The 18,211-nt window shown below is 35.1% G+C and overlaps 1 protein-coding gene and 1 long non-coding RNA gene across 2 annotated transcripts in view; one reads left to right on the top strand and one right to left on the bottom strand.

The window, feature by feature from the left end:
- LOC142233787 (uncharacterized) overlaps window positions 1–18,211 on the bottom strand; it is a 200,879-nt gene that overhangs the window by 144,634 nt on the left and 38,034 nt on the right. The gene's annotated exons all lie outside the window — the stretch shown is intronic.
- LOC142236638 (uncharacterized) lies at window positions 4,513–5,452 on the top strand. The gene is made up of 3 exons (XR_012722133.1): window positions 4,513–4,907; window positions 4,992–5,090; window positions 5,166–5,452. It is a non-coding gene; the product is annotated as an uncharacterized LOC142236638 (long non-coding RNA).

Genomic DNA, 18,211 nt, shown 5'->3' with positions numbered 1-18,211 from the left:
TTGAAGAGCAAAATTTCTCCGATCCGGTTGAAATTTGGTACATGGTGTTAGTATATGATATCTAACAACCATGCAAAAATTGGTCCACATCGGTCCATAATTATATATAGCCCCCATATAAACCGATCCCTAAATTTGAACTCCGGAGCCTCTTGGAAGAGCAAACTTCATCTGTAATAACTACGCAAAAATTGGTCCATAATTATATATAGCCCCCAAATAAACCGATCCACCGGTTTGGCTTGCGGAGCCTCTAAGAGAAGCAAATTTCATCCGATTCGGTTGAAATTTGGTACATTGCGCTGGTATATGACCGCTAAAAACCATGCCAAAATTGGTCCGTATCGATCTATGGTTATATATAGCCCCCAGATAAACCGATCCTCAATCACAGAAAAATCACAATTGCCACTCGAGCCAAACATAATCTACCAAAATTTTATTGCCATCGAAAATTTTGTCAAAAAAAAAAAAATGGAAATAAATAAAATTTTGTCAACATTTTATTCCTTAAGGAAATTTTGTCACAATATAATTTCTATAGAAAATTTTGTCAACAATTATTTTCTATAGAAAATTTTGTCAGAATTTTATTTCTGTAGAAAATTTTGTCAAAATGTTATCTCAATAGAAAATTTGTGAAGCACCTCTTAGTGGGAGAGGAATATTTTGCAAAATCTTCCAAAACATCAAGAATTCTATCAATCTACCAAACAGTAAAAAATCTGCCATTTTTGGTAGACTCGTGTTCATATGGCTCTATAGTTCATATCGCTCAAAAGTTCATATCGGTTAGTAATTATTTTTTCCCTATATACCGGTCAAGAACTGAATATATACGTATTTAATAGACCTTTCTTTTGTCTAATATATATCCCGCTTGGACTAACTTACAATTTAGAAGACGATGTGAAGAAGTTTTAAGATGCCTTGCCATTAGCCGCAACCCAAGAAATTCAATTGTGGATGACCGTCTTTAGTAAAAGTTTCTATGCAATCCATGGTGGAGGGTATAGAAGATTCGGCCTGGCCGAACTTACGGCCGCATATACTTGTTATACCTTCCACCATAGGATGGGGGGTATATTAACTTTGTCGAAATATTGCTCTAAGACCCTATAAAGTGTATATATATATATTCTGGGTCGTGGTGAAATTCTGAGTCGATATAAGTACATCCGTCTTTTGAAATTACGCTAACTTCCGACCGAAACAAGCTATCGATTTGAAACTTGGCACCAGTAGTTGTTATTGATGTAGGTCGGATGGTATTGCAAATGACCACTTTTACATATAGCCCCCATACACAGAAAAAAAAGTGTCTTGTAAATTTAAGGACCATTTTGACTTCCACATAGTTCAACAAATTTACTGTAATATAGTTCATTTTTCGTAACCACAACGAAAATTAACTTAGCTAAAGGAAAACTTATAAAAATTCAGTAAATGTTTTTTAGTTCACTAACTACGAAATGGGAAGGATTTTTCCTTAAATAAATTTCCAACACAGTAGTTAATGCATCGTTGATTCTATTATAAAAATACATGGGCAATATAAAAATCTTACTACGAAATGTAGACAATTTACTAAGAAAAAATTTTGTATGGAAAAAAATTTTTGTAGTAAAAATTAACTTAACGACATTACCGATTCGTATGATGGCTACCTACAGATTATTTCCCTTTTTATTATAAGTTGGAGTGTTTTTCCTCACATTGAAAATTGTAGATAAAGTAGAATAAAAAGTAGTTAATATAATCCTTGCCAGGTGTATATCATTTTTTATAGATTCCTCATAGATTTGGTATATATTTTACCTTAACTTATAGATAGAATTCAAACTAATCAATAAACGTGCTACTGGAAAATGTGAGTGCATCATGTGAGGGAGTTTTTAAGAGACATTTTGTGTATATCTCGTATGATTGTTTGTGTTTGTTATTGCGTCATTTATGCTGTTGTTGGTTGTTTTGATTCTAGAGACAATGGAATGTTCCTTGTGTGTTGTTGGTATCTTTTGTGGTGAGAGTTGTTTTCTTGCAATAGCGAGATCAGAAAGGGATCGTGTGTGTGTGTGGAGTTGTTTTTCTTTACGGAGTTGTTTTTCTTTATGGCTATTTGTGTCTTTGAGTTTTATTGTTGCATTCAGTTATGTTGATGCATTTATGAAGTGCACACGTGGTTTTAATTTTGCAAAATTGTACGGTATTGGTGATTATTAATGAAAATACATTTATTTCGAAACATTTTATAAACTGAGAAGTGAATGATGTGATGTTAGAGTAATCAGAAACGCTTTTTATTGATAAAAACAAATAACAGATTAAAGAACTGTATATTTCTGTTAATAGTTTAAAATTAGTGCGGACTTTTAATTGATTTACATAAAAAATATACAACATGAGTGGTAATAGGATGATCTATATTTATTCTACATCTGGATCACAGGTTGGAGATGCAACCATGTTTTTGAATCTATATTTTTTATGTTACATCAATTCCTACAGGTGAGTACTAAGTTCGAGTTTAAACGCTAAAAATAACAAGTATATACGGCCGTAAGTTCGGCCAGGCCGAAGCTTATGTACCCTCCATCATGGATTGCGTAGAAACTTCTTCTAAACACTGCCATCCATAATCGAATTACTTAAGTTGCGGTAACGCTTGCCGATGGCAAGGTATCTTAAAACCTCCTAACACCATCTTCTAAATTGTATGTCCATACGTGGTATATATTAAATCAAAAAAGATCGATCCAATACGTATATAATTCAGTTTGGCAAAGTAGACATAAAATTTTGACAAAATTTTCTACAGAAAGAAAATATTAAAAAATTTTCTATGGAAATAAAATTTTCACAAAATTTTCTATAGAAATAAAAATTTTGACAACATTTTCTATAGAAAGAAAATTTTGACAAAAATTTCTACAGAAATAAAATTTTAACAATATTTTCTATAGAAATAAACTTTTGACAAAATTTTCTATAGAAATAAAATCTTGGTCGATTATTTTTGGCTTGAGTGGCAACTATGATTATGAACCGAATAAAATTTGAACAAAATTTTCTATAGCAATAAAATTTTGACAAAATTTTCTATAGAAATAAAATTTTGACAATGATGAAAATTTTATTATGAACCGAATAAAATTTTAACAAAATTTTCTCTAGAAATAAAATTTTGACATTTTCTATAGAAATAAAATTTGGTAGATTATTTTTGGCTCTAGTGGCAACCATGATTATGAACCGATATGGACCAATTTTTGTGTGATTGGACCAATTTTGGTATGGTTGTTAGCGACCATATACTAACACCACGTTCCTACTTTGAACCGAATCGGATGAATTTTGCTCCTCCAAGAGGCTCCGGAGGTCAAATCTGGAGAACATTTTGTATGGGGGCTATATATATTTATGGACCGATATCGACCATGTTCCAAATTACAACCGGATTGGATGAAATTTGCTTCTCTTGGAGACTTCGAAAGCCAAATCTGGGGATCGGTTTATATGGGGGCTATATATAATTATGAACCGATGTGGACCATTTTTTGCACGGTTGTTAGAGACCATATACCAATATCATGTACCAAATTTCAGGCGGATCGGATAAAATTTGCTTCTCTTTGAGGCTCCGCAACCCAAATCTGGGGATCGGTTTATATGGGCGCTATATATAATTATGGACCGATGTGGACCAATTTTTGCACGGTTGTTAGAGACCATATACCAACATCATGTACCAAATTTCAGCCGGATCGGATGAAAATTGCTTCTCTTTGAGGCTCCGCAAGCCAAAATCTGGGGATCGGTTTATATGGGGGCTATATATAATTATGGAGCAATGAGGACCAATTTTTGCATGATTGTTAGAGACCATATACCAACACCATGTACCAAATTTCAGCCGGATCGGATGAAATATGCTTCTCTTAGAGGCTCCACTAGCCAAATCTGGGGATCGGTTTATATGGGGGCTATATATAATTATGGACCGATGGGAACCAATTTTTGCATGGTTGTTAGAGACCATATACCAACATCATGTACCAAATTTCAGCCGGATCGGATGAAATTTGCTTCTCTTTGAGGCTCCGCAAGCCAAATCTGGGGATCGGTTTATATGGGGGCTATATATAATTATGGACCGATGTGGACCAATTTTTGCATGGTTGTTAGAGACCATATACCAACACCATATACCAAATTTCAGCCGGATCGAATGAAATATGCTTCTTTTAGAGGCTCCACAAGCCAAATCTGAGGGTCCCTTTATATGGGGGCTATACGTAAAAGTGAACCGATATGGCCCATTTTCAATACCATCCGACCTACATCGATAACAACTACTTGTGCCAAGTTTCAAGTCGATAGCTTGTTTCGTTCGGAAGTTAGCGTGATTTCAACAGACGGACGGACGGACGGACGGACATGCTTAGATCGACTCAGAATTTCACCACGACCCAGAATATATATACTTTATGGGGTCTTAGAGCAATATTTCGATGTGTTACAAACGGAATGACAAAGTTAATATACCCCCATCCTATGATGGAGGGTATAAAAATAAATTACTAAGAAAAGTGTAAAATTGTACGTCTTCCGATACAAATTTAAATATAACTTGATGGAGAATAGCCCAAACCAAGTTTTTTATACAGATTATTTTTTTATAATGGATTATTAAAGAAAACGTATCATGAAAATTGCGATTTTAGCCTCTAAACTCGAACTTAATATCCACCTTAAATACTAAATGCTATACTGACAATTGGAAATTATGTCTAATTTTTTTTTTCATTTTTTATTTCAAATATATTCTGAGAATAATTTCAAAAACGTCCCATTAGTCCATGGATATGATTTCAATAATGTACCAACTGGATGGATTTTTCAATGTGGTAAGTTTTCTATAAACGGTATTTTGTCCGTTTTTAATAAAACTAAAATTTAAATTTATTAAAAATTATTATTTTCACTTGCAGGTAAACAGGTCTTGTAATGGTATTTTTTTGAATATTCTTACTGTTTAATGCTAATTAAGCTGATATCCTTATTGGCTCTAGGAAACACTCTTGAAAACCGTAAGTTAAAAATCAATATGAACGATAGAATTTGATAATATTTTTCTTATATTTTGTATAACTTTGCAATTTCAGATGCTTATAAGACAAATCCGCCCAACAAAAGTTAGCCAAAATCGATGAAATTGGACAATTCAATATATCTTTCATCTGGATAGAAAGCATGGAAATTTAAATTAATTAGTTTAGTCCTAATAACATAGAATATTACTCTTTTGAAGAAGCAATTACTAACTACCGACAAGTAACTGCATCCAACGTACTAATAAAAATATTTCCTTTATTGTATATCATAAGCCATAGTTTTGTGTAATATAATAATAATTTTTTGAAATAAAATACTGGTGGTTATAGAAAATTGACTTGTTTTGTACGAAAAATTTCTTAGTTGTATACAGGCTTGTTGTACCTTTGATTCCTCAATTTCTCTACTTTTTTGAAAATTATACCGACAAATAGTTTATTTCAAACCAATTTCTTAATACAGGTTTCCCAAAAAATCGTTAATTTTTCCGGATAGCAGGAATATTTTGAATGAGTTTAACTATATTCTTCCCAAAGCATAGTAATAATGAACTAAAATACGATGCAATACATGAACTAATTTATAAGAAAATCATGAACTTATCTAGATGAAAAAAATCTTTGGCGCCAAATCATGGTCATTCTTACTATGGGCTAGTTCATTTTTCATAAAAAATAGTAAACTTTTTTTTCGGTGTATAAACCGATCCCCCAATTTGGCTTGCGTTGCCTCTAAGGGGAGCAAATTTCATCCGATACGGCTGAAATTTGGTACATGGTGTCAGTATATGGTCTCTAACAACCATGCAAAAATTGGTCCACATCGGTCCATAATTATAGATAGCCTCCACATAAACCGGACCACCGGAGCCTCATGGATGAGCAAAATTCATCCGATTCGGTTGAAATCTGGTACGTGGTGTTAGTATTTGGTCTCTAACAGCCATGAAGGAATTGGTGCATATCGGTCCATAATTATATGTAGCCCCCATATAAACCGATCCCCAGATTTGACCTATGGAGACCCTTGGAAGAGCAAAATTCAACCGATCCGGTTGAAATTTGGTACGTGGTCTCTAACAATCATACAAAAATTGGTCCATACCGGTCTTAATTATATATAATCCCCATTTAAACCTATCCCCAGATTTGACCTCCGGAGCTCTTGGAGGAGCAAAATTCATCCGATCCGGTTAAAATTTGGTACGTGGTGAAATTTGGTACATTGCGCTAGTATATGGCCGCTATTGGTCCATCCCCAAAAATAATCGACCAAAATTTTATTTCTATAGAAAATTTTGTTAAAATTTTATTACAGTTTTTGTTTTCGGAGTGTTCGAGTGTAGTTCACTTTGAGTTTAGTGAAGTACCGGAATTTATTCTGATATTTGGTTGATAGTTTTGCTGCATATAGAGGATGCTGATGAGGAATGTGGTAATTCCGAAACGTGCGTCCATCCAACCATTTTGCAGTCTATAGGGCTTTGCCCAAATAAATTTGACAAACATTATTTTCCTCTGTTGGTTTAGCTACTCTTGTAGTTTAGTCAACGTAATGGCTTAAAAGCTGAGACCAAAACAACAAATTTTTAAGATACCTTGCCATCGGCAAGTGTTACCGCAACCAAGTAATTCGATTGTGGATGACAGACTTTAGTACAAGTTTCTATGCAATCCATGGTGGAGGGTACATAAGATTCGGCCTGGCCGAATTTACGGCCGTATATACTTGTTTTTATTTCAGTTGGTCTGTGCAATTGCCTTCTGGTGATTTGTGCCACATTTACTAAAGTTTTTTTGTTCTTTTTTTCTTTGTTATAGGTAGATTTACAAAAAAGAAATAAACTGAACTAATGTTAATGGTGGGTGTATCTGATGACACGATTTCTAAAAGTTTTTAAGCTTTAAACAAAGTTACTGAACCAATAGGGATTTTGAAATTTAATCAAATAATCGAGATTATTGAATAAGAATGGATGGAAACTTTAATTAAGCCTTGGTGTTTCAGTGTTGATATCGAATAAGGTGGCAGATGAAATGTGGGTAATTTCATGAACGCAAAAATAGTAAAGTTTTATTAGTGCATATAAATATTATTATACCCTCCACCATAGGATGGGGGGTATATTAACTTTGTCATTCCGTTTGTAACACATCGAAATATTGCTCTAAGACCCCATAAAGTATATATATTCTGGGTCGTGGTGAAATTCTGAGTCGATCTGAGCATGTCCGTCCGTCCGTCTGTTGAAATCACGCTAACTTCCGAACGAAACAAGCTATCGACTTTAAACTTGGTACAAGTAGTTGTTATTGATGTAGGTCGCATCAATATTGTCCACATTTGGGAGGTGTCCATGTACACAAAAAAAAAAAATCTGATTCAATCACAAAATTAATTGATCCAACTAATTTTTTAATTGAAATGTCTTCAGTCTCGAAAATGTGAATAGTATCAATCATAGTTTTAATTGGGCATAAAAAATATTTTATTAAAAAATTAATTGATTTTATTTTAAAAATTTGATTAAGATTTTAATTGATTGAATTAAAAATTTAATTGATGTTCATTGCAAAAATCAAATAATATTTTAATTGTCTCAATCAAAAATTTGAAACTCAATCAGTTTTCTAATAGATCCAATTGATTATTTAGTTAAACTTTTTAATTAAATCAGTTAAATAATTAATGCAGGTTTGCAATCGACATCGGTAAATGTTTTAATTAAATTGTTAATTGGATCAATTATATGTTTAATAAAAACCGCGCAAATGTGTACTCATTTTCTTAACTAACTATGTGTTATTAGTTTGATTAAAAAATGATTGTGTCAATTAATTTTTTAATTAAAGACGTAACTACTTTCATTCACTTTTTTTAATTGACTTTGTGTTTTTATTTTGATAAAAAAAAAAAAATTATTGTATCAATTATTTTTATACCCTCCACCATAGGATGGGGGTATATTATCTTTGTCATTCCGTTTCTAACACATCGAAATATTGCTCTAAGACCCCATATATATATTCTGGGTCGTGGTGAAATTCTGAGTCGATTTGAGCATGTCCGTCGGTTGAAATCACGCTAACTTCCGAACGAAACAAGCTATCGACTTGAAACTTGGCACATGTAGTTGTTATTGATGTAAGTCGGATGCAAATGGGTCATATCGGTCCACTTTTACGTATAGCCCCCATATAAACGGACCCCCAAATTTGGCTTGCGATTGCTCTAAGAGAAGCAAATTTCATCCGATCCGGCTGAAATTTGGTACATGATGTTAGTATATGGTCTCTATCAACCATGCAAAAATTGGTCCACATCGGTGCATAATTATATATAGCGCCCATATAAACCGATTCCCCCGATTTGACCACCGGAGCCTCTAAGAGAACCAAATTTCATCCGATCCGGCAGAATTTTGGTACATGATGTTAGTATATGGTCTCTAATGACCATGAAAAAATTGGTCCACATCGGTCCATAATTATTTATAGTCCCCATATAAACCGATCCCCAGATTTGGTTTGCGGATCCTCTAAGAGAAGCAAATTTAATCCGATCCGGCTGAAATTTGGTACATGATGTTAGTATATGGTCTCTAATGACCATGAAAAAATTGGTCCACATCGGTCCATAATTATTTATAGTCCCCATATAAACCGATCCCCAGATTTGGTTTGCGGATCCTCTAAGAGAAGCAAATTTCATCCGATCCAGCTGAAATTTGGTATATGGTATAAGCATATGATCTCTAACAACCATGCAAAAATTGGTCCATATCGGTCCATAATTATATATATGGCCCCCATATAAACCGATCCCCAGATTTGACCTCCGGAGCCTCTTGGAAGACCAAAATTCATCTGATTCAGTTGAAATTTGGTACGTGGTGTTAATATGTGGCCTCAAACACCCATGCAAAAATTGGTCGAAATCGGTCAATAATTATATATAGGCCCCATATAAACCGATCCCCAGATTTGACCTCCGGAGCCCCTTGGATTCATTCGATTCGGTTGAAATTTGGTACGTGATGTTAGTATATGATATCCAACAACCATGCAGGAATTGGTTCATATCAGTCCATAATTATATATAGCCCCCATATAAACACATCCCCAGATTTGACCTCTGGTGCCTTTGGAGAAGCAAAATTCATTCGATCTGGTTGAAATTTGGTACGTGGTGGTAGTATATGATATTTAACTACCATGCCAAAAGTGGTCCATATCAGTCCATAATCATATATAGCCCCCATATAAACCGATCCCCAGATTTGGTTTTGGAGCCTCTTGGAGGAGCAAATTTCATCCGAGTCAATTGAAGTTTGGTACATTGTGCTAGTATATGGCCGTTAACAACCATGCCTAACAAGATCCATATCGGTCTATAGTTACACAAAAATTGGTCCATATCAAGTTCATAATTGTATATAGCCCCCATATAAGCGACCCCCATATTTCAATTCTGGCTCTCTACCACGTATGGACTAACTCACAATTTAGAAAACGATGTTAAAAAGTGTTAAGATACCACAACCCAAGTAATTCGATTGTGGATGACAGTCTTTCGTAGAAGTTTCTATGCAATCCATGGTGAAGGGGACATAAGATTCGGCCTGGCCGAACTTACGGCTGTATATACTTGTTCCTATTGCCTTTTTGCACGAGAACAAAGCTACCGTGGCGTTTCTCGCCCTTTCTTCAATATTAAGCTTAAAGTTCAGCTTCCTGCCCAAAATAACGCCAAGGTATTTTGCACACTCACCAAAGGGAATTTCAATACCCCCTAAGGATATGGGCTTAACCGTGGGAGTTTTGCAGTACATGACTAATTCTGTCTTTGCAGGATTTACTCCAAGACCATTCTCTTTCGCCCATTTCTCTGTCATCCGGAGGTCTCTCTGTATAACATCTTTGATTGTGGATGGTAATTTTCCCTGACTGCTAGAGCCACATCGTCTGCGTATGCCACCACTTTTATCCTTTCTTTTGCTAGGGAAACCAGAAGGTTGTTTATAGCAACATTCCAAAGAAGAAGTGATAGAACTCCTCCTTGGGGAGTGCCTCTGTTCACATACGTTTGTATGTTTGCTTGTCCTAGTGTGGCCGAAATACGTCTCCTCATTAGCAGTTCGTCTAGCAGCCTAAGTATACCTGGATTAACATTCAGATTTGCCAGTCCATTTAATATAGAGCTCGGGTGGACGTTATTAAACGCCCCTTCGATGTCTAGAAACGCCACGATTGTGTATTCTTTGACAAATAGTGAGCTTTCAATAAAGCTGACTATTTCATGCAAAGCGGTCTCAGTAGACCTGCCCTTCGAGTATGCATGCTGTCGTTTCGAGAGCAAACTTGAATCGACGCTAGTTCTAAGATAAATGTCTATCATCCTCTCCAGAGTCTTAAGTAGGAATAAGGATAAGCTGATTGGTCGGAAATTCTTCGCACTCGAGTGAGAGGCTTTTCCCGCTTTCGGTATGAAAACGACTTTTGTTTCCCTCCACTTTTCTGGAATATATGCTAAGTTTATACATCCTTTATATATCACCGTCAACCAGGGGATAATTCTTGCAGTCACTGCTTGTAACTCCGCCGGAGTAATTCCATCAGGTCCGGGGGATTTGAATGGTCCAAAGCTATTTAACGCCCATTTTATTCTAGATTTCGATACAATTTCCTCGATAGGAAATAACCGCTGAGCCACTGTGGCACCGCCAGAACATGGTTCAACCGTCTGATTTCCAGGAAAATGTGTGTCCAATAGTACCTCCAGCGTCTTCTAACTGAACGTTGTCCAGTTGCCCTCCGATGTTTTAATGAAACCTGGAGCGGAGTTAGTGGATGCTAGTACCTTCCGTAGTCTAGAAGCCTCGGACGTACTCTCAATACTGCTGCAGTAAACATTCCAAGAGTTATGCTGAGGCTTTCTGAGTTCTCGCTTGTATGTTAATTATTCCTCTAAAACTCAAACAAAAATTGTTCTTATAAATCCAGAATATGATATAGTCTTCATAGGTAAAAATCTTTAAATTTATCTTCGGAAATTGTACTGGTTGAACTGCTGTGCTTGGGAGAATATCTGTCATCAAACCGCCCTGAAATTTGAAAGGAAACTATAATATTTGATTCATGGTGGTGGGTATTTATGATTCGGCCCGGCCGAACTTACTGCTGTATATACTTGTGTAAACTGATTTTGTCTTCCGGATTTGATTAAAAAATTAATTGTTTCAATTAATTTTTGATTTAAAAATTTTAAATGTTTCAATTATTAACCTAATTGACTTAATGTTTCTAGTTTGATTAAAAGGTTAATTGTATCAGTTAGTTTTTCAATTGAAAAATCTAACTTTAGTTTAGATTCGTTAAGAGCTGTGTCATGTTTGGTATATATCGGCTCATGTTTTGATATAACCCCAATATAGACCGATCTCCCGATTTGACTTTTTTAGAGCATGGAAGCCGCAATTTCCATCGGATTTACTTGATGTGTTCGCCAAGAACTATGTCGAAAATGGTCAAATTTGACTAAAGGTGTTTGTTTTATTTATACGAAATTGCTATAAATGCTCTTGTGTGTGTATTACATACTGGTCTATGTGCTGATGACAATAGCGAGAGTTGGGTGTTGATGGCAATAAGAGCGAGTGGATAGTCTGTTGGCTTACAAACCAGATGGTCCGTGATATGATTCTCTCGGCCCGGTTCGGCCAGGCCGAATCTTATGTACCCTCCACCATGGCTTGCATAGAAACTTGTACTACGGACTGTCATCCACAATCGAATTACTTGGGTTATGGTATCTTAAAACTTCTTAACATCGTTTTCTAAATTGTGAGTTAGTCCATACGTGGTAGAGAGCCAGAATTGAAATATGGAGGTCGCTTATATGGGGGCCATATACAATTATGAACTTGATATGGACCAATGTGGTATCACAATGGACTGAATAGTCTAAGTGAGCCTGATACATCGGGCTGCCACCTAACCTAACCATGGGGGCTATATATGATTATGGTCCGATATGGACCACTTTTGGCATGACTGTTAAATATCATATACTACCATCACGTACAAAATTTCAACCAGATCGGATGAATTTTGCTTTTCCGAAAGGCACCGGAGGTCAAATCTGGGGATCGGTTTATATGGGGCTATATATAATTATGGACCGATTTCGACCAATTTTTGCATGGGTGTTTGAGGCCATATATTAACACCACGTACCACATTTCAACTGCATCAGATGAATTTTGGTCTTCCAAGAGGCTCCGGAGGTCAAATCGGGGGATCGGTTTATATGGGGACTATATATAATTATGGACCTATGTGGACCAATTTTTGCATGGTTGTTAAAGATAATGTGCTGACACCATGTACCAAATTTCTGTCGGATCGGATGAAATTTGTTTCTCTTAGAGCAATCGCAAGCCAAATTTGGGGGTCCGTTTATATGGGGGCTATACGTAAAAGTGGACCGATATGAACCAATTTTTGCATGGTTGTTAGAGACCATATACTAACACCATGTACCAAATTTCAGCCGGATCGATATAGCCCATTTGCAATACCATCCGACCTACATCAATAGCAACTACTTGTGCCAAGTTTCAAGTCGATAACTTGTTTCGTTCGGAAGTTAGCGTGATTTCAACAGACGGACATGCTCAGATCGACTCAGAATTTCACCACGACTCAGAATATATATACTTTATGGGGTATTAGAGCAATATTTCGGTGTGTTACAAACGGAATGACAAAGTTAATATACCCCCATCCTATGGTGGAGGGTATACAAATACTTTATGATATATATTTGTTTCGACATTATTTGTTTTACAGAAGAGAAAGTGGTGAGAGCTAAATAGATCTTATAGTGAGAAGTGAGAGATATATAGAAGTCGAAATTGGTTTGAACATAAAGAATAAATTTTTTATAATGAACCGAGATTTATTCAGGTAAATTTGCAAGGTCTGTCTGATAATCACTTCATGACCTACAAGAACGAATCTATTGAATTTAGATGAATTATATTAATTAGAATTTATTTAAATAACAAGTATATACGGCCGTAAGTTCGGCCAGGCCGAAGCTTATGTACCCTCCACCATGGATTGCGTAGAAACATCTTCTAAACACTGTCATCCACAATCGAATTACTTGGGTTGCGGCAACACTTGCCGATGGCAAGGTATCTTAACCTTGGAAAGTCATCCTTATTTTTTATACACTAACGTCATCCTTCGTCATTTTGACTGCGGCTCATTTCATGACGCCATAATTTAAAACTGAGTTTATTTTCTTATTCAATTTGTTTTTAATTAGTATAAAACAAAAAATCATAAAATTCCTGAATAAGTATTACTCAAAGTTATCATTTCCCAATCGACTAAAATGCATTTTAAATCGAAAATGAAATTACGTGTCGTCATTTTGACGAAGGATGACTGTCCAGGGTTAAAACCTTCTAACACCGTCTTCTAAATTATAAGTAAGTGCATACATGGTATATATTAAATTAAAAAGACCGATTAAATACAGATATAATTCAGTTTGACAAAATTTTCTATAGAAATAAAATTTTAACAAAATTTTCTATAGAAATAAAATTTTAACAAAATTTTCTATAGAAATAAAATTTTGACCAAATTTTCTATAGAAATAAAGTTTTGACAAAATTTTCTATAGAAATAAAATTTTGGTAGATTATTTTTGGCTCGAGTGGCAACCATGATTATGAACCGATATGGACCAATTTTTGTATGATTGGGGATCGGCTATATATAACTATAGACCGATATGGACCAATTTTTGAATGGTTGTTAGCGGCCATATACTAACACCACGTTCCAAATTTTAACCGGATCGGATGAATTTTGCTCCTTCAATAGGCTCCGGAGGTCAAATCTGGAGAAGGGTTTATATGGGGGCTATATATAATTATGGACCGATATGGACCAATTCTGGCACGGTTGTTAGAGACTTTATACTAACACCATGTTCCAAATTTAAAGCGGATCGGATGAAATTTGCTTCTCTTAGTGGCTCCACAAACCAAATCTGGAGATCGGTTTATATGAGGGCTATATGTAATTATGGACCGATATGGACCAATTTTCGCGTGGTTGTTAGAGACCATATACCAACATCATGCACCAAATTTCAGCCGGATCGGATGAAATTTGTCTCTCTTTGAGCCTCCGGAAGCCAAGTCTGGGGATCGCTTTATATGGAGGCTATATATAATTATGGACCGATATGGACCAATTTTTGCGTGGGTGTTAGAGACCATATACTAGCACCATGTACCAAATTTCAGCCGGATCGGATGAAATTTGTTTCTCTTAGAGCAATCGCAAACCAAATTTGGGGGTCGGTTTATATGGGGGCTATACGTAAAAGTGGACCGATGTGAGCCAATTTTTGCATGGTTGTTAGAGACCATATACTAACACCATGTACCAAATTTCAGCCGGATCGGATGAAATTTGCTTCTCTTAGAGCAATCGCAAGCCAAATTTGGGGGTCCGTTTATATGGGGGCTATACGTAAAAGTGGACCGATATGGCCCATTTGCAATACCATCCGACCTACATCAATAACAACTACTTGTGCCATGTTTCAAGTCGATAGCTTGTTTCGTTCGGAAGTTAGCGTGATTTCAACAGACGGACGGACGGACGGACCGACATGCTCAGATCGACTCAGAATTTCACCACGACCCAGAATATATGTACTTTATGGGGTCTTAGAGCAATATTTCGATGTGTTACAAACGGAATGACAAAGTTAATATACCCCCATCCTATGGTAGAGGGTATAAAAACAAAGACATACAACGGTCTCATATAAATCCTTACTTAAGTTACATTGCAGTAGAGCTTCCACGACAAGGAACAAGTAAAAAAGAAAATGAAATAATTCATTATTGATATATTTTCCCATTAAAGTTCTTGCATGATATAATCACTTTACTGCACTCGTTTCCCTTTCCTCCAAGCCAATGTAGCTCTCTTCATTATATAGTTAGGTGTTCTCTTAACACTTTCCATTGCCATTACCATTACGACCTAGTTGTCACATTAAAAATGTATTCCATGGAATCGTTGAATTTATATTGACTTTTCATATCCTTGACAAGGTAAAAGTAAATGTCCTTGTACCTTCAGTCACCTATCAACTCAGTGATATACGATAACGAGCAGAGTATCCAGCAATAAATGTTGGCAATAATATAAGGCCAACAAAAAAAGAAAGAAAATTCTTCATCACTCCCACTAGTTCGTCGAATGGCTGCAAATTCATGTTTCCCCCCATCTGGCAGGCTCAATGGGACCGACAGTCTACTATGGTTCAATTGTATATCCATTACCTGGTGGGAAATGGAGCAGCAAAATAGGTAATAATAGACAACAATGTGGTTCAGGTGAAATGGATGAAAGAAAACTGAGTTCAAGATTCCAAGTGGATGAATGTAGGTGGCAGTAAATTTCCGTCTTAACTACCAATACTGATAGACATTAAATGACATAATTTCTCTTGCGATAGGAAAGTTGATAATATATTTTTATATTAATCCACTGTTTAGGTTTTTTTATAATCATTAATCGGATTTTGGTAGTGTATCCCAAAAAAATCGCCATAAATTGATTTTTCATGTCAGCCAACATGATTTTGCTTGATGTTGATTAAAATCGACTTTTGATGCAGATTAAAATCCACTAATCGTCTTTCACCATAGCGAATAAGGAAAGGGTGGCTATTGCTATAATTTCTAAAGCACCCGTCTGACTGCGGAGAGATTTATTCCAGTGACAGTTAATTTTATTATTTAAAAGCTTACAAAAGCATTTTGACATGTTGCATTCCGAAATAAAGTTATCCGTGGTGGAATTTATATTTAGGTGGAGACCAACAAGTGACTATCATTAGAGCACTCCACCATTTCAATTTGAATAATTCTTTTGTTTCTCGTGTTGGACTGTGTCCAAAAAGTGATAGAAACAAACTGGTAACAGCACCAGAAATGATCCGAAAAGTAAAGGCCAGATTTTTATCGAAATCCACGCCGCATTGATGAAAACTTGCTCGTATGCTGAACAAATTGCGAGAACGAAAGCAACACATATTGAAAAATGAGCTTGAACTAGCCAAAAATTAGACTAAAGTTTCATAAAATGCAAGAGCTCACCGATTCACAAACAAAAAAAAATGTACTGAAAAGACCCAAGTAATTGAATCGCTGGCACGAAAGTGGCCACACTGTTAGAAAAATATGTTTTTCATATGTTCCGATATAAACAAAATGTGTTTCGGGCACGATTTTAAACCACAATATATTTAAGTGCGAACATGTAATTTTCCTAAACTAACACTAAATTTTTGGGACATCTATGTTAATATGTTAGAATATATTATGTTTGGGGCATGAATGTTTCATAAAAATCATATGTGTGAATACAAACATATATAAATTTACAAATTTCAACTAAACATACATATGTTGTGATATTTTATTCAAAGCGACAGAGAGAGTATAGAGAGAAATAGAGATGGAAACCGGGAGAGTTGACGAAAGATATCAACATAACACAGCAAAAGAGTCAAAAGAGAAAAATTTCTGTGAAACTGCTTGTATGTTGTTTCGGAAAACTGTTTTATGATAAGGCCAAAAATTTGATATGTTTAAGTCTAAATATTATTTAATTTGAATAACGAGAATATACATTCTGAACCAAGAGAATAGACATTTGAAAAACAAACAGCTTATGTTTTCGCCTTGAGAGCAGCATTTTATGTATGTGTGGACATGTGTTTTGTTTATCATTTTGGCATTATTTTTTTCTTGGTTCGTTAAAAGAAATCAGGGGTCTTCATAAAAATAACGAAAGGGCACTATACTCTTTTTAGAGTTGGGACGGTAAAATGAAATAAGGAGGAAATAGTGAAAAATTACACAGTAAAATGTAAAAAAACAAAGTTTAGTTTCTCTTTATTAAAAAGTAGTCCACGAGGAGTTGACGGACACCATCAAATATAAAAGCGGGCATTAAGTTCGACTTTTACAGCTAAAACAATTTAAAAAGTTTATTTTCTTTAAAATGAATTATTAAAGAAAAATAAAAGGAATTTTAGAGCGATGGTGTTAACTGCTAGTAAAAAACTGTTCACTCCTAAATAAATTTATGTTTATATTATAAAATTATGTATGTATGTTTATACTCGACTCCACGTTCTTCTTTTGTTAGTTTTTGAATTCCTTTCAAATTTTAAAGTTTTGTACAAAAACAGTTTTTTATTACAAGATTGTTATTTTTGCAATAAAAAATAATATTTTATCCAAAAATCATTCAATTTCGTTTATATCAAGCACTGTTACTGACTATAAATCTTTAATAACGCACATTTCGATGTTTCATTTAAAAAAATTAATATAGTATAAATATAAATGTGTAAATTAAAAAAAAAAAAAACAAAAAAAATGTTCGGTCGGAGCAGGGATTGAACCCACGACCCTTTGCATGCAAGGCAGACATGCTAACCACTGCTCCACGTGGCAAACAAATGTATGTTTCTGTTAAAAAATGTTATGTTTGCATGGGCTCGTGGGCGCTGCAAACTATGCTATATAAATGTAACTTAAAACGATAATTATCTACTGGTGACTATAACAGCTACGTAGCCCAGTGGATAGTGTGTTGGCTTACAAACTGTATGGTCCTCGGTTCGATTCTCCGTGCAGGCGAAAGGTAAAATTTAAAAAAATTATAAAAGTGAATAATTTCTTCAACATTATTTGTATTACAGAGAAAGGTTCCAATAACTAAAAAATTTCGTGGAAGTGAAAATTACGAGTATGTTAGGGAATGAGCACAATCGTGTTTGGGAAAAATTCTTCCAAGCATATAATATTTTTGGCTCAAAATGCTTCCAAACATATAATATGTTCACATAAAACAAACATATTAATGTTTCGGCAGTATGCAATAATATATGTGCTTCCTGCAAAATATGTTTGGAACATATGTTAAAGAAGCGATTTTTTTTGAGGGTGCAGTTACCGACTTTGGTTTTCTCCGATGAGAAG

Source organism: Haematobia irritans, chromosome 4, assembly GCF_050003625.1.
Source record: "Haematobia irritans isolate KBUSLIRL chromosome 4, ASM5000362v1, whole genome shotgun sequence".
NCBI lineage: Eukaryota > Metazoa > Arthropoda > Insecta > Diptera > Muscidae > Haematobia > Haematobia irritans.
Note: the sequence above shows the minus strand (reverse complement) of the source record. Positions and strands in the feature narration are given on the sequence as shown.